The sequence below is a fragment of the Talpa occidentalis genome, unplaced genomic scaffold, assembly GCF_014898055.3.
Source record: "Talpa occidentalis isolate TD23 unplaced genomic scaffold, MPIMG_talOcc4v2.1 talOcc4.3, whole genome shotgun sequence".
NCBI lineage: Eukaryota > Metazoa > Chordata > Mammalia > Eulipotyphla > Talpidae > Talpa > Talpa occidentalis.
The window spans coordinates 138,046,780-138,064,939 of NW_023603184.1; the positions used below are offsets into that span (position 1 = coordinate 138,046,780).

The window sequence follows — 18,160 nt, forward strand, 5'->3', positions numbered from 1 at the left end:
TTCTACTTATGTGGAGTCCTGCTGGTGTTGACCTCTTGTGGTTCAGTCACTGGCAAAGACCTGATGGTGGCATGGATTTCTGAGCCTAGTGACTGCTGCCTCTTAGAATCCCAGAATTCCCTGCTTCCTAGATTCATATCATTGTGAGTTTAGGACATGCCTGTGTTGATGTTGCTCCTTAAGGCTCTAGTGGTAGGAAGTTTTGGGGACTTGATGAAAGAAAATTCATATGACCACGAGGTGGCAGTAGCACACTCAGACTGTATTTGGGGATGCTTCGACATGGTGATGTAGATGGGGGAAGTCCCTCCCAGCACAGGCCTGTCCAGGTGCTGTGCCATGGGGGTCACTACTGGGAAAAGTAGGGGACAAAGGAGCTCAGGGGATTGGTAAGGGATTTAGGTGTCTGATGATGTTGTTCAGTAGTCCGAAGGGGAGATTTTGGGTCAGAGAGCCCTTGAGACTCTTTATAGCCAAGGGACTTATCTTATCTATGGTCAGCAGACTTGGGTATGCCAAGCAGACAGGATCTTAATGGCTAAGCATCTGCTTATTTGGGCTAAATAAACCAATTGAATGTGTTAAAATTTGAGTTTGGCACCACTGAGCTTTTGACTAATGGGTCTCAGCCTGCTATATAGAAATAAAAAAGCGGGGGCCAATTCACAGAGCCCAGCTTCAGGGGCTCATTTATATCACAGTGGTTCATTGCTTGCCCCCTTGCACAGGCGAGACTCTGGTGAGAATGTGGATGTGGTCATTCACTCCAGCCTCGTCCCCTTAAAAATCTATTAAATAGTCATTATGTTCCAGATACTTTAATCATACTATGTTATATACTTAAAATACATCATCTTATTTAATTCTTAATTCTCATAGTCCTCTGATGCAGACACTATTAAAACTTCCATTTTATGCATATGGGAGAAGTTAGGTGATTTTTACAAGATCTGTCTCTTGGAAGGTGCAGTGATTCAGGGTGCTCAGGCTTGGGGGGCCAATTTTCGTGGCTTACAGATGTGTCATAATTTCTTCCTGTGGGACTTGATGTTCTCCCTGGTGGCCCTCACACAAGCCAGAAGTACAAAGGAATCCATCCACAGTCACACCCGTGCTTTCTTGGCTTTCCCAATGTGTCATACAACATCCTGCCACCCTCAGTCCCCTCCAGATATTTCTGAGAGCTCTGGGGGACTTCACAAATAAGTCTGGTCAGCAATGGTGGAATGGTGAGCCCAGAAAGATGCCATGATTTTCCTGGGAACTGTCACTCCTGCCAGGCCTTGCCAAGATTTTTGGGCATCAGTAGATATTTGTGCTTCTGCCTCTCATTGGGTTGTTCAACTTTCTCCATCTCTTGAAGTTGTCACAGATATACAGGAGCCCTAGAAGTGCCCTTCTTAGCTTGGGCTGCATAGCATAGACTGGGAGGCTTAAATGCGAACATTTATTTCTTACAGTTCTGGAGGTGGGGAAGCCCAAGATCAAGGTGCCAGAAGATCCACTCTCTGATAAGGGTTATCTTGCCAGTTGCAGATGGCATCTTATCATTGCATCCTCCAATGGCAGAGAGAGAAAAATCATCTCTCATTCACGTCTTCTTATGAGGGTACTAATTTCATTCATGGTGGATTTATGCTTGTGACCCAGACACCTCTCAAAGGCCACACCTCCAAAGACCATCACATTGGGGGTTAGGGCTTCAACATATGAATTTTGGGGGAATACATTTTGGTCTGTAGTGGTACCCACCGAATGGTGTGGTCCAGGGAGGCGAGGCTGGTAAATCCAGTGTCACGTCAGGATGGATGCCTGCTGGCCTAGCTCGTGGGACTGTTATTGGGCCAACATTTATGCCTGACTTCCTCTTAGCCCATGCCAGGAGGTTCTGTAGTACCCATGCAAGTGGGTTTCTGGTAAGATATGCCAGGCGTTTCCAAGGTGAACAAAGTTTTGGTACAAAAAACATATCACTATTCAGGCTGATCACTTTCCTGCTGTGGCGACAGAAGACCACAGTCTGAGATTCAGCACAGGAAAGCTCTGAACACTCTTCCCAGGCTGACATACACCAATTAAATTAACCCTCTGCACCGCCATTGCAGTTTACCTAACAGTAAAAGATGAAGTCCCTTAGAAATCATGAACTAGTTCAACCATTTTCACGTGGTCTAATCTGCTCTGCCCCCAGCTTTAGTTTGCCCCAACTGTTGAGCTTGGCCTTGACTCTCACTGTCTCTCTAGGATTTGGGTCTAAGATTATTCCTCCTAATTTGTCCCTTGGCCAGGCTGGATCTCTTAGTAAATTTGCACAAATACTCAAAGTAATTATTTTCTTTACTAGTTTCCCAGAGCTGCTATAATAAGGTGCCCCACATGGGGTGGCTTACACGTGGAAGTTTATTTTCTCATTTCTGGAGGTTAGAAGACTGACATCAAGGTGTCGGTAGGTTGTTCCCTCTGATGCTTCTCTCCTTAGTGTGGGTGGCTGTTCTCTCCCTCTGTCTTCACTTGGCCTCCCCCCTGGGTGTGCCAGTCCTGTTCCCATTCTCCTGTCCCCTATAAGGACAGCAGTCATTGGGACTAATGACTTCACTTAACCTTAATTATTTCTTTAAAGGCCCTCTGTCCAAATAAGGTCATATTCTGAAGTATTAGAAGATTAGACATCAGCATAGGAATTTTAGGGAACATAATTTGTCCCATAACACTGCTGTATGATTTGTTAAAGTCTACCGGGAAGTGCCCTGTACCAGGCCACGGTCATCGATGAGAACCCACTGCTCCTTTCTCCAACACGGGAGTCGGCGTGGCCCTGTTTAACTTCAGCCAGGTCATGTCATTTCTTCGGTTAGAGCAGTGCAGTGTCTTCCTATTGCATCATGGGAAAAGCCAGAGTCTTACCAGGGCCAGGGTGACTTTACATGGCTCTCCTCTTATCACTTCTGAGTAGACATTTAGTCCTCACAGTTCAGGAGATTGGAAGATCAGGGTGCCAGCATGGTGGAGCTCTTGGTGAGGCTCTCTCTCTTCATGGCTCACAGGGGAGTGCCTTCTTTCTTTCTGTAGCTGCATATAACATAGGGGAGGGGGTATAGAGGGGCTATTTTGTATTCTAACAAGGGCAATAATCCCATTGTGAGTATCCCATCCTTATGGCCTCATCTAATTGCTGCCCAAAGGCCCCCACTTCCAAATACCATCCCACTGGGCATTGGGACTTCAGCATATGAAGTTTCTGGAAGTGGACGCAAATGCTCAGTTCATAACACTTCTGATATAGAGCTTTCTTTTCCCCACCAGACACAATAAAAGGAAATATAATTTGAAAAGTGAAGAGCATTATTCCAATGGAAGAAATAATTTTTATGACCACTGTAATGCTAGCTTCCAGCTAATCACAAATAGTTTCCTATATTAGGTTTTCTTACATTGAAGCCAAGTGATGACTTGACTCCATTTTCTTCCAGCCTCTCCACTGAACAATGTCAAAGAACACCAGCAATTATACCCACATCCTTTGTCCCCTCCCCTCTGTCTGGTGAGAGGTGGGGTGAAATCATAGGGTGTTAAGCAGGCTGTAAACATTTGAGCTGCTTTTTCTCAACTTTTGGGAGGTTTCTTTGGGATGACAGAGGGACAAAAGGTTGCAGTGTAAATCACCATGCAAATTGCTATAGTGTTTGAACTTGAGACACCTTTGCCAGCTACAACTCAATGAACTTGAGCTTCCAAGACTCCCCCTGAAGGGGAGAAGTGCAGAACCTTCCAGGGCTGAGCCAATGAACCACATAAACAGCCTCACATGCTTGATTCAGCACCTCCTCTAAACAGACTTGAGCGGCTGCCAAAAGATGACAATCCTGAGAGTGTGTCTTTGGGCGCTGACCCTCCTCGCACATTTCCTATCTAAACACCAGCCCTTGCAGGACAGCCCTGAGGCATTTGCAGTGTGATGTTATGAGGCACTGGAGACGCACGCTCTGCCAGCCACAGCATTGCTGAAGCGTAGCTGCTGCATTGTTTTTTCCTTCGCCCACCTCCTCCTCCTCCCGCTCTGAGTCAGCACCAAACAGAGTCCTCCTGTGGGAGTCTCTCTCACCTCCAGCGCCACAGGCACACTAGTCCTGCCCTGAGCCACTGACCAAGGGGATGGCTGCAGGATATTTCCTGGAGGGCGGCCGCAGGCTCCTGCCTCCATCTCCCTGGCTGCGTGGGCTGTGAGGAAGGATGGAGGCTGGTCCAGTGGGGGTGGCTTGATTGGAGCTCTCAACTTGTCTTTTATTTGTAGGAAATGACTCCATGAGGGCACAGCCCTAATTTAGAGACAAATAGGGAACCATAACTCATACCCTGAGGAATTTCTATACCAGGTCAAAGGGAAGATTCTAAGGAGCTATTGGAACTGATCTTGGCCCCACTCTTCCTTCTGTTTATTGTGGTATAATTATCACTCACATTTGGAGGCAGTTTTTTTAGTATCAAAATAAAATGCATAGCTACCCCAGTTAATGCTTATTAGCCTTCTGTGCTAAACATTGTAAAATCTTATTTCATTTAAAGGGGACAACAATGCTTTAAAGGAAAGAGAGCCAAGAGAATGCATGTGTGTGTCTAAATTTAATCACATACACGTACAGACACACACAGAGATGTGTATGCCTGTGCACATATACACATACAGGCATATATGCATAGATAATATATGCACACATACGTATGTGTATGAGTGTAATTATGTTTTTATTTTTTAAAGGCATGAGATCATGTGGTTTTGGGAACTAGAAAGCCTGAAATCTGTAGCACATGCTGGAAGACTGGATACCAGGGAGTTGTTGATGCTGTAGTACAAATGCACAGGCAGTCTGGGGGCAGAATTTCTTCTTTCTCGAGAAAGGAAATATTAATTTTCCTTTTCTCTCCAGGCCTTTGACTCATTGGATGAAGTCCATCCACATTATGGAGGGTAGTTTGATTTACTCAAAATCTACTGATTTCAATGTTAATCTCCTCAAAAGCATACCTTCTCAGTGGCATTCAGACAGGTATTTGACCAAATACTTGGGTTCTGTGGCCTAGCCAGATTTTACGTGATTTGACATGTAAAATCAACCATCACAGCAGGTGTCATTTTCTTTTGTAGGTGAGGAGAGCAAGTCTTAAATAAGTGAATTCACCTGTACTAGTAGCCTGGAAAATGGCTCTACGCCCCACCCCCGCCCCCACATATGTCCATATCCCTAGTCCTTACAACAGGTGCATGTTGCCTGTAGAAGTACGGCTGCAGGAACTTCATAGATGTGATTAAATTAAGGATTTTGAAATAGGGAAACCATCTGTTTGTCCCAGTGGGCCCAAGCTAGTCCAGGGCCCCCATTAGAGGAGGGACTCTTATTTGGGGGAAGAGTCAGAAGAAAAGATAACAAGGAATGATGAACACTGAAGGTAGGAAGGGGCTGAACTCCAAGACTCTGGGTGGCTTCTAGAAGCTGGAAAAGACAAGAAAATGGATCCCTTAGAGCCTCCAGAATAAACTAGCCCTGCCAACATATTTTTTATTCAATTTTTAAAATTAAACTTTAATGTTTTCTTACATCATTGTTCGTTTTTGTACAGTATTTGATTTCTCCCCTCAAGTGTCCCTGCAAATATCCCACCACCACATCACCTGTGAACTGTCACCATAATCCCTTGATCCCTCCTTCCACCTGCTATATGCCTCAGATCTATGGTTTGCCTGCAAGTTTTGTCTCTTTTTCAGGACACTTTGTTTGATTTCCCTATATTCCTTCTATAAGTGATACCATCTGCTATTTTTCTTTTTCCATCTGACTTATTTCACTGATCACAATCCCTTCCAGCTCATTCCATGATGCTGTGAATGGCATGAATTTATCTTTTTTGATTGCTGAGTAGTATTCCGTTGCTGAGTAGTATTCCATACCACATCTTCTTCATCCAGTCATCTGCGTTTAGGCATTTAGGCTGTTTCCATATCTTACCTGTTATAAATAGTGCTGCAATAAACATAGGAATGCAGGTTTCCTTTCTAATTAATGTTTTTGCGGCCTTTGGGTAGATTCTTAGGAGTAGAATTGCTGGATCATATGGTAGATCCATTTTTAGCAACTTGTGGGTCCTCCACACAGCTTTCCATAGTGGTTGGAACAGTTTGCACTCCCACCAGCAGTTTAAGAGGATTCCTTTTTCTCCACATCCTCACCAGCATTTGTTGCTGCCATTTTTTTTTTTTTTTAAATATGGGCCATTCTCACTGGTGTGAGGAGATATCTCATTATGGTTTTGATTTGTATTGCCCTGATTATAAGTGATGTTGAACATTTTTTATATGCCTGTTAGCCCTGCCATCATTTTGATGTTAGCCAATGAAACTGATTTTGGACTTAATTCTAGAATGAAAGAGAATATATGTGTGTTGTGTTAAGCCACTAAGTTTGTGGTCATTTGTTATAGTAGCCTCAGGGAGCTAATATGCTTGCTGTGGCCACATAGACAGTAAGTGGGAGAGGTGGAACCCAGACATTTAGTGCTATTGTCATCATTAGTCAGATTGATTTCTCCCAAAACAGAGGTCCTGGCTCCATCCCTCCTCTACACCCCACCAACCCGACCCAACAGAGCTCATCCAGACTTGAATCACCTTAAAAAACTTATAAATAACAGGGGCAAGTCAGTCATGTAAGAGAGGAACTGGGGATCAGAGACTGAGGGTGATGAAAATAAGAACCTCCCCTCATGATTACTAGACAGCAGGCTCTTTATGTATAAATGTTAGTGTGTCTTTTCCTAATGCCCCCAGGAGAGTTACTGCTGTTTTCCATATTCCATAGTTGGGGAAATAGATCCAGAGAGGTTAAATAACTTGCTCGGGTTCACACAGCCAGTGAGTGGCAGGGCTGAGTTTTAGTCCAGAGGGTGGGCACCCTGCCCGCAGCCTGGCACATGCCCCACCACGCGTGTGTCATCAGCATTTTCATCCCAGGGCAACAGTAGGAAAGGAGAGTATTGGAAAAACCTGGCGAGAACTGACGACCTGGGCTTGCTGTGTTCTTGCTTCCCGCCCCCAAAACCCCCATCTCAGGTACATGGGGCTGAAATCCAGGGCCAGGGGCCCCTACAGTGTCCTCTGCACCTTGGCCTGCTCCTCTGGTCACAGAGGCACCTCCTGTTTGGTTCCTCCCTGCTGCCGTCTCACCTTCCTCCACCTTGGCTGTCGTGTGCGCAGCACTTGCTAACTTAGCACTTGCTTATTTCCCTGTGTCCAGTCTTACTGCCACCATTTCCCCTTCATTCTTCGCTGTCAGTCACCCAGGAGGAAGGAAGGAAAGAGCAGAGCATGAGCCGTGATTTCCAAAGAGATGCGAGCAGACGTCCTCTGCCTGTTTTGGGTTGGTGCACAAGTGCCGTGTGTGTGTGTGTGTGTGTGTGTGTACACACACATGTGTCAGCACGCATGCCAGGTTTCGGTCCCATCACTGGGTAAGGGGTATCAGTGACTGAAGATGAGCCCTTGCTTTCCGGGTGGCTGGAGAAAGGGTGCTGATTCTCAGCCACATTTATGACTTAACAAAACAGGTTATCAAAAACATTGGGCTAAAAATACCACGTTTATTTTTGAAATAACTTGTCTTGGCACTTAAACTACTCTAGAAAGCCAGCTTAGAATGTAGTCTAGCAGCTCCCAGACAACTGAACAGTATTTTAGATGTGCACATGCTTTTCTATGTAGAATCCGCTATGCCATTGCCAGCCAATTCTTTGCTGTCGTGAGCAATGGACGGGAAATTAAGTGTGGGTGAAACCAGGGAAGAAGCAACTTAACAGTCTAGTTGCAAACTGAGAATCTTACTTTGGGGTAGATGCTACTCCAGGGAGAATGTTCAAGGGCATTTGCTTTGCCTTCCAAGTGTCCCTTTGCAGTTGGGTAGCAGAGAACTGAAATGAATTCTCTCTCTCTCTCTCTCTCTCTCTCTCTCTCTCTCTCTCTCTCTCTCTCTCTCTCGTTCATACAATTATTGAGCTTCAGCTTTGTGCCAGACATGTTGCTGGGTGCTGGGAACATGACAACACCAACCCTATATGCCCTTCCTCCTCAACATCAGTGTAGGATGCACCGTGGTGTAAGTAACAAGTACACAAGGAATAAATAATTACAAAATGTGATTCCCACTGTAATCACTAGGAGGGAGGGGAGGAGGAGATGCTGAGACAGGGCATTTCCTTGAGCAGGCAAGGTGGCTTCTCTGAGGCAGTGTCATTGCACCTGGGGCGGAAGGCTGAGGAGCCCAGCAGGGAGTGGATGGGGCATGTTTCAAGCACAGGAAACATGTACATCAGCAGATAAAAAGGCAGATATTTCCATAAATAAATTGCAAGGGGATGGAGGAGGAGACAGAGAGAGAGAGAAAGAGAGAGAGAGAGAGAGAGAATCCTATAGGTTTAAAAACACTTAAGAGATATGTAGGGCCTCCCCAGTGGCGCAGTGGTTGAGCGCTGGGTTGCGAAGCTGCCCGCAGCCTCTGCAGCGCCGGTTCGATCCCCGGCTGCTCCCCGGCCACCAGAGGAGGGTCCTACAGGGCGCGCAGACCTCTCCTGCCGCCCGCTGCTCCCCTCAGCAGTGTACTTCGGTCCTTCTGCCTGCTCTGCTCCCCGCTCTGGCTCTGGTGAATTCTCTCAACCTCCCGTGCTTCTGACTGTACCCAGGGCTTGTATAAATAAATAAATAAATAAATAAATAAATAAATCTTTAAAAAAAATATGTCAATTGATTGCAACATGTAGATATTAATAGATCTTAATAGAATCCTGACTCAATCCATCCCTAGATGAAGATTGGTGAAATCCTCTGTAAAGCTGATGGGGAAAGAATGGCTTTGCCCTTCAGACTCTCGAGTCCTGTGGCATATACAGTTAGTTTCCTCTCCCTTGGGGTCCAGATGCCCTGGGTATGGGCCCCCAACATGGGCGGTATTATTGCTGGGCTGTTCCCTGATAAAGCAAGTGATCTATCAGGTGGGTGAGCTGCAGGCCGATAGAAGGGATTGTCCATCTTTCCAGTGGATTCTTCCTTTCATGCCCTGTAGGGAGCCATGACACCTGAGGGAGGCTTGGATCTGGTTGAAATAGGAAGCCATTCAGTTGAAGCCCATTGGCTCTAAAGCTTCACCCCTGCTTAGGCACCTGCTCTGGCTGGTGAGGAGAGACGATGGGCTGGAGGCTTGGACAGACACTGGACATTGGCTGGCCTGGTCCCTGCTGTGCTATCTCTTTGTCCATTCAGCGTGAGGTTGTTGACAGCTGCTCCCTTAGGTCAGAGACAAAGTGGGGAGAAGCATGGGGTTGCAGGTGTGGGGAGGGAGGACCCTGCAGGCCGTGGGAAGGAGCATGGCACCCAGAGTCAGGACTGAGTGTGAGACTCTGCTTTGTCCCTTAGCGCATGGTGGCCGGCCTTGTTCCTCACCCACCTGTGCTGCAGCTGCCCCATCTGGAAACGGGGCCACAACACCTGCCCCTTCCCCTCGCAGGGTTGTTGCAGCTCAGCAAAGCCTGGGAAAGCATCGGGCAGCATCTAGGTGCGCCTCAGAGCAAAACTCAGTGTGCAGAACCCACACAAGAGCCATGCCCCTTCCCTGTAATTATTCAGCAATTATTCACATAAGAAGGATTTCATTGTTATGTCTCCTGGAGTCACACTTGATGGCCTTTTCACAGTGGCACTGAGTTTGTGTACAGAAAGGTTATTCATTTTAAGGTTTCTGGGCCTTAATTGTTATTTGCTTTGCTTGGTTCCAGGGCGCTGTAAATTAGTGATAGCCACGGAGCATGTTTGTCCTGGCACAGGGATGCATCGGCTGCGCGACGCTATTTGGCGTGGCACCGGCCTGGGTTTCCCCATCTGTTTCTGATGTTTACATTGTTAAAGGTCCGATGGACACATAGGACATGGCCACATGCAGAGAGGGAACTTTTTTCCATTCCAGTGCATCAAACGAGATCTGAGCCCATAATAAACACAGCCCTAAATTACACTTGAGCTTAAGAAGGGCCGGCAGGCGAGGGGGGATTGATTGCTCGCCCTGGGGGATTCGCTCCCAGGAATGCTTCTGCAGCTCTGCAGCTAATCTTGAGGAACAGATTTGTTTTTTTAAAAGATTTATTTATGCATACAAGAACGGGGGTACAGGCCAAAGGTGGGGCGGTGTGTGAGAAGATTCACCAGAGACAGAGTGGGGAGCAGAACAGGCAGACTGACTGAAATACACTGCTGAGGGGAGCAGCAGGCGAGACAGGAGAGGTCTGTCTCGTCATGTGGGTAGCTCCCTGGTGGGGGATTGAACTCGTGCTGCAGAGGCTGTGGACAGCTTCACACTGCTGTGTTCAACTCCTTGGAACAGATTTTTGCCTGGTTTTTGAACAAGGAGAACCACATAAACTGCGTTCCAAATGGTGCCTGCCCCCAAGCAGATTCCTGAGAGCCATGGGTGCTGCGCCCTGGGGGTGAAGCTGCCCCAGGGGCCAGGGGCCAGGGGCCACGAGGTACCAGTGCTTTCTTGTCAGCTGGTGGATGAGCTGGTCTCAAACCCCAGCAGTTCTCCTACACTGTCACCCCCAGTCTGCTAAAGTAGGGCCTTGCATGTTTTAATGAGGAGGAAAGCTTCAGTTTTCCTCATTTTGTGTGTGAGACCACAAGAAGGGGCAGGAGGAGGGGGAGGCAGGCAGGGGAAGGGCATTCGGTGTCTGTAGAGAGCAGAGGCTTGGAGGAGAGGGGGTGTGTGTGTCAGGGGTATGGGGGAACTTGGGATTGTGTATGGTCAGGCGTTGTTGGCGGGGCAGCCTTTGCTTGGGCCTAGGCCCAGGCTTGGGCATTTACCGTCACGTTGTTATTTCAGCTGGGGTCCTCCTCTGTACCCACCCGAGTATTGCCCTCAGGTGAGAGTGAAACCTGCCCTCTTTCTGAGCCATTATCCTTCTCAGTCCCTAGAAATGAAGGGGCCGAGAGGGGGGCAGCTCTTTGTTCTTTCCCACATATTCAAGAGGGCACTGGGGATGGGGGTTTTCAGAACTCAGAGAGGAGAAACTCTCGCATCCTCAGCTTCATGGGCCCCCTGTCTGCTTCTCCCTCTGCTTTCCATACTCATGCTTTCCTAATCTGGTCTCATATTTGGGTAGATCTATTGCTAGCTCCCCGTGGAAGGGGACAGGGTGGCGAATTACATGAAATGTCTGGACGTTGTGGCCTGTTCAATATCTGCACCGCCCCAGAAAAATTCTTCCATCCCCTAATCCAGGTCTTCCATCTTGTTCTAGAGGCTCATCTGAACAAAACCCTCTCTCCCATGCGTTGTCCACACTGCAGTCAAGATGAACTTTCTAAAACCCTTGTGAAAGGCTCCTATGTGGAAATACTCATTGGTGTTTGGTTCTTGCCAACACTCCGACCCCTGTCCTGTGCCCACCTCTGAGGGGCATCTGACTGCAAACCCAGCAGAGGTTGGTGTTTCCTGGGTAGAAAGTGGGAGTGACTGCAGAGAAGCAAAAACTCTTCTTAGTTCAGTTTTTCCAAAAACTTGTCCATCTTCAGGGGATTACACTAGGAGGCATCTTGGTGGAAGTGGGGTGGGGTGCATGGAATGGGGGGAGAGGGCACCAAGAGCCTGATCTGCTTCCAGCTTCTATGCTTTCTGTCCTGTTGTTCTCTCTCCCTGGAAAAACACACAGACACACACAGACACACACATACAGACACAGACACACTGGCATGCATGCACACACACACGCATGCATCACCTTAGTCTTCAAACAGACCAGGTGTGATCTGCTGGTCTCATCCCTGACTCCTTCTTCCTGGGGGTCATCACTGCTTCCTGGGAAACACCACTCTCCATTACAACACCTGTCACACTGGATTTGAACTTCCTGTTAACACAGGGAGGTCACTTACTCACAATTGATACTCACCACTTGGCACGTGCTGGGCACACCTTTGTTAGTGACTGGCTGCTCTCAGGGCATCTCTGATGCCCTCTGGGCTGTCCTGGCACTCCTAATGTCCCAGACCCTCGACTACTGATATCCCAGGAGCGGGGGAATGTGATCAAATAGAAATGGCCACACCAGCTGTTTTTAACTCCATTGTCTTCTCCACAATAACTACAGCTTCTGCTGGGGTGGGAAGGTATTCAGGAAGGACACATGGGCCTTTCACCCAGAGACCCAGAACCTTCCCATGTTCACTGTGTCTCTTCCACCATTTAAAAAAACTCAGTGACTGGGTCGCCATCCATCCAGTTCTGCACTGGTAGCCCATGAGCTGTCCAGTAGCACCTTGCTTGTCCTCGCCACTGACTGGTCCATCCAAATCCATGCCCTGGGCCTACCCAGGAGCAGGATCTCTCGAACCCAGTCACTTCTCTCCTTCCCACTTTTACCCCAGCCTGGCCACCTGCACTCTTTTCCCTTCCCCATTCTCATTTCCAGACATAGAATAACGCAAACATGTCTAACTGGTGTCCGCAAGTTCACTCTGTCTCCCATATTCCCACTTAGACTCTATCCTCTGGTCAGAACAATCTCAAAATTGAAATCTGACACTGCCACACTCCTTAAAAACTTTTGCCTGCTTTTCCATCATTCTTAAGAAAAAGATAAAATTCTAGTCTTGGCCCACATGCCTCTGGCCCCTGTACCCTGGTCTGACACGAGGTGCCTCCTCGGGTCTTTTTTTCCCAGTCACTTTAGCTTTCTGGTCTCTTGTTACTTCTCCAGAATATCCTCTGTCACAGGACCTTTGCACATGCTCATCACATTTTATAGTTGCAACTTTATATATGTGAAGATAATTATTAATATCTATCTCCTTTACCCAGGAAGGCAGGAATGTCTCTTTTTGTTCACTATTGTATCTCTCTACCTAGCCTGGTGCCTGGCACTCAATAAACAATTGTTAAAATAAATGAATGAAAGAAGGAAAGACAGCACAGCCTGTTCCACATTTGTATACACACTTGACGGGAACATATCCAGCTTGTCCTACTAACCATTAACTACTAAATTTAATAAGAGGAAATTTTACATGGGCAATACTGTTCCTGTATTTTATTAATCAAAACCTTAATATTATAAAGAGTGCAAAGATCTGCCCCATTGTAAAAGGCTCCATATGACTTTAAGAATTACTTCTAATAAAATGATGAATAGCTCTTCACTCCATTAACAAATGATCATTAATTTTAATTCACATGTCTCACATCTGTTTCTGATCTTTGTCCTTTCAAATGTAATTAAAGTAATTGTAAATAAGCAGCACATCATTGAACGTTACAGGTGATTGTACTAACTATGCTGTGCCTAAGCTCTCGCCAGTGTAACTGTTCTTCCTTGGGCTCCATTCCAGTTGGGTGCTCTATCTCCTGGGAGAAAGGAGGAATGTTGTAAAGGAACAGAAGTGGGTTGGTTTCTCCAAAGGGCAATTCTACTTCCATGGGCTTTTTGCTTTGCTGTGTTTGTTTTATTTATGCATCCATAAAAATGATGAGCTTTCAAGGAGTTCAGAAAGTTTTCCTTCTTGAAAAAGAAAAATAAAGGATGGTTTCACTTATAGCAGGAATATGGGGAAACCCAATAAGACATGAGTGTAAAAAAATAATAACAGTACAAAACACAACAAAGCAAAACCAGACAATTGTAAATCAGAGACATCCTGCAGGGGAGGAAGCGGGAGGGGGATTGGAAGGGGGTGGAGCACAGGGACTGAGGTGATGGTGCACGGGTGCATTGGGGAAGGACACTATGGGGACTACACCTGAGGGAGTGAGGGGAAGCAAATATTGTTTAAAAATGAACAGTGATGTAAAAAATAAAAAAATTAATATAAAAATGTAAAAATAAATAAAGATGCAGTTTTGATTTAAAAAAATAAAAATGAAAAGAAAAAAAAGAGGAAGTTTTCCTTCTTACTCCCACTCCCCAAAAGTCTGTTCAAATATGCCTGAGATTCCTTTAAGAAACATAATATTCTTTCTCACAATAAGACTAAAAACGAAAATGCTTTTAGAGGAGGAATTATTTGAATTCCTACTAAAGTGTGAATGACTGACATGAGGTCATTTCTTAGGAGTATGTTTGGATATGGAAAAGGTCCTGAGTGCCTAGAGTAAGGAAAAGGACCCAGGAAGGGGAGGTCTGCCTGGCATTTCCAGAAATCTACGTTCATGTCTTACTCTGTCCTTGTTGGAGTAATAGGGGGCCAATCCCGGGAACAGTCAATGTGTGGGAGAGCTCAGTAATGGGGTCAAGAAATTTGTGCCAAGCCTGTCTCTCGGCTCAGGAGATGGAGGGTGACCATCTTCATATCCGTAGGAATCCCTGGTCTCTGGTGTGCAGGGAAAGAAAACTGACTTCCATTGAATGAGTCAGAAAACCCTGCAAAACCACTCCCTTATTAAACCTCTCATATCTCTTTCTGGGAGAAAACAGGCTTTATTATGGATGAAATAAAAATTTTAATACACTTGGGAAAAACCATGCAAGTGAAGTGTTTTCCACATACCTGAGTCTAAATTGTTACAGGGAAATTTTATTGTAATAGGGCCCATGATCTCAGAAACCAGGTTTTTATCTGGAGGCTATTCTGCTTTTATAACCACATCAAATCAGTGGAACATATGAGCTGATGACGATTTTGTTTCTTAGGTCTTTCGTGTTTGTGAAACCAATTTCTGCTCTTGACACAGTTACACTCCTGATGTTGTATTTGAAGGGATAAATGGATCTTTCTCTCTCTCTGTCTCTCTCTTTCTCTCTGTCACTCACTTACTTTGGATTTCCTTGGAACGGAGAAGAGTGGGTCCTGATGATTCTGGTTCTGGAAACAGAGAGAATGCCACTCCTGAACTCCCAACCCATTAACCATTCTCCCCATGCTTTTGTGGGGTGGGAGGTGAGGGTGGTGGGGAGAAAGTGCTCCCCTGGTCAGAGCCCACAGGGAAGCAGCGAGGTGACTGCTGTTGTAATAGTCATGGCAGAGGAGGTGGTTTGAATGACAAGCTGTGAGAAGTCAAAGCATCTCCCCCGGTTTTCTCCTGGGGACTCCTGTGCAATCCAGTGTGCTTGTCACTTGGACTTTAACTGTCTCTTCTGGAGTTAGTGTCTTAGTTCTTACATTCTTCCAAGAGTGATTTTTGCCATCAGTTCCCTTGCAAATCTTTAGTCTAAATGTTTACTATTTTTGGATGCCTGTGGGCATGCTACATTAGATAGAAAGGGGCCTCATTTCTAGCCTGAAAAGGGGCCTCATTTCTAGCCTGTATGCGGCCTCCTGGAATCTCAGTGCTAAGAGAGGAGGTGCCTCTTTTACTCTTGGTGGGAAGAAATAAAAGTCTGTAGGTAGATACTTCGGTGGCTAGGGGAAGAAATAACTTTTTCTCTGCAAAATATATTGCAGTGTATTTAACTGTATGGTCTGTAAAAAGAAATTGTAGTTTAGAATAAGTTGCCATGAGGGGCTGACATGGAGGAAATCATGCCTCCAGAACTAACCACTTAACACTCTGCAGACTTTTTGCCTATGCAAGTATCTTTCTTCTTGCCCCCAAATCATCTCATGTTGCACTGACTATCCTCTTGTTAGCTGTTTTTTTTTTTCACTTAATATTCTGTGGCTGTGTTTCCATAACAACATAAAAATCATGTCCATTTTTAAAAATGAGGTTGTAGCATTAGTTGTATGGATGCATATTCATTTACGTAACCACTTTTCAAGGGATGCCCGTTGAGGTTGTTTCCTATTTTTCACTGTTGTAAATAACTTGGTATTTTTGTTAAAGAATATATAAATAAGCTGGGATTTTTGTAAAAGATTCATTATCCTTCCTTAGGAAGAATAACTTCCATTAAAACAGTGGCAACAACACGGACAAGAACTAACAACTCCTAAAGCAACTTTCTGCTGCTTCCTCTCCTCCAGTTTCCTATTCCTTCTCTCTGGTATCTCGAACCTTCAGTCTCCTTCACTCCTTTATGCAGAGAGAGTCTCTCCCCTTCCATTTGGAACCTGGGTGCCAACCTGTTCTTCAACCATTCAACAAATAGTCCTTAAGTGCTATCTATTAAAAGTTTTGCATGCTCAGAAAGGAGCTGAGGGACTTTATCCTTCTATGGGGGGGGGGGCGGGAGAGAGAGAGAGAAAGAGAGAGAAGAGAGAGAGAGAGAGAGAGAGAGAGAGAGGATGAGTTAATCAAGATACAAAGTGGACATTGAGTCTGTGCCTAAACCTCTAGTGTGTTGTTTTACTTATTGTGGTTTTAGGACATTTTGATATTGGGCAGGGCAACGCCTTTAGAACTTTTAAGAAGGGGATCAGTTAAACAGAAATACAAGGCAAAGATCAGGAAAAGGGGAGAAACCTAGAGGGACTTCCTGGCAGTTCTAGGAAACTTCCTTCTGGTTGGCAGAGACTTTTTTCCCCAGGGACATTCCCAGCTTCCCAGGAGGAAACGAAGCTGCTGGCACATATAGGGAACCTCAGCTTCCTAAGATCAATCAAAGCAATTTTCTCCCCTCTCATGTCTAAAAAGGTGACAACAGTAATGTCTGTGTGACGAAATGGAAAGTCCCTAGGAGGGCGTGGTGATGTCAGCTGAGGCAATAATCACATGAATTGCAATGTCCTCAGTGTAGTAAGTTGATGTGCAACTGATCATGATGGAAGAAAAATCATCAGATTCCTCAGGCGACAGAGAACCTGGTTCCCTTGACTGTAACCCAAGTCTGAAATACTCACCTTCCTTCAGCAGCTTCTCCTTTTTTCCGTAACAAGTTTGATTTTCTTTTAAAGTCGAAATAAATGAATTTTTTTTGTGGTTGTTGATGAATAATTTGTGATGTAACATATTCCCATTTTTGAATTTCAGGCTACTACTGTCCTTCCTAGCCCACGTGGGAATTGATTCTGGGAAGTCAAAGGATGCATGTCTGCAGCGCTCTCACTCACCGTGATCCGTGCTAGTAAATGAGGACATTAGAACAAACATCATGAGGCCTCGGCTGCGAGCACCAATTGTGTTTTTCTTAATAGCTGTTAGAGTTATTGGGTTTTGCGTTTTATAATACCATTTGTGATTATGCTGGAGTGAGCAGAAAAGAGGAAGCTCTGGTAATGTGGATTATTTTTGATGCATTAAAGAGGCATATTAGATTCGGAATCCAAGATTTTGGAGTTAGAACTAGTCCTACTAGCTGTGTTTCCTCGTATACCATTTCTTTTTCGTGAATCTTCATTGTGTTGTCTATAAAATAGAGAAAATAAGACTTAAGGTATTCAAAAGGGGGCCAAATGGCCCTCTCCTATGATGGGTGGGGGGGAGGGAGGGAGGGAGAGAGAGAGAGAGAGAGAGAGAGTGTGAGAGAGAGATTCAACACTTTTTTTTGATAGTTGAATGGACTGAAAAGGATAATGCATTGAAAACCACTTTGCACAAAGCAAAGCATAATCAATCTTAAGACAGTGTTCAGGAAATAGGCCTATGAAATACCAAGAAAATATCTAGGGACACAAAACATTAGTTGAGTTTCCTTTTTTCTCCTCTTCCCTCCTCCTCTCCCTTCCTTCTCCCCCGACCCCACCTCTTTCCCCCTCCTGCTTCCTTGTAAATAGCCCATTAACCTAGTAATTAATTTTTGGACCTGATGAAAACAGTCTCTATTGGCTCCATTTTATCATTTTTGTGATGGTCATATCATAAGTAAATCTAGCCTCTTCTCTTACAAGGGACTTTTACAAAATGCTCAGAGGGGACTTTTAAAATATACTGATTCCAAGTTCTCACTCCGGACCTACTGAATCCACAAATATCCTCGGACACTGGGGCCCCCCAATCCGGGTCTCTAACCAGCTTCAGACACACAGTCAGGTTTAGGATTTCATCTGTTGATGGGAACCAAGAGGTGGTGGCTCTACTTCTTGCTCTCTGTCAGGTACTAGGTGAGTCTCTCTGGGATCATTTTTGTCATCAGTAAAATGTCTGTGATCAAAATCCAAAGGCAGTGGAACTTCACCTACATCTGATGTATAAACAAAGAAGCATTTGGGGCCTCCCCGGTGGCGCAGTAGTTGAGTGCTGGGCTGCAAATCTGCCCGCAG

General features: G+C 45.5%; 1 long non-coding RNA gene across 1 annotated transcript in view; it reads left to right on the forward strand.

Annotated features, from left to right (window-relative positions):
• The window catches only part of LOC129146660 (uncharacterized), a 30,390-nt gene extending 13,062 nt beyond the window's left edge, over positions 1–17,328 (forward strand). The window contains exon 3 of the long non-coding RNA XR_008553655.1: positions 16,932–17,328. This is a non-coding gene — a long non-coding RNA (uncharacterized LOC129146660). The remainder of the gene's footprint in view (positions 1–16,931) is intronic.
• The last annotated feature ends 832 nt before the right edge of the window (positions 17,329–18,160 follow it).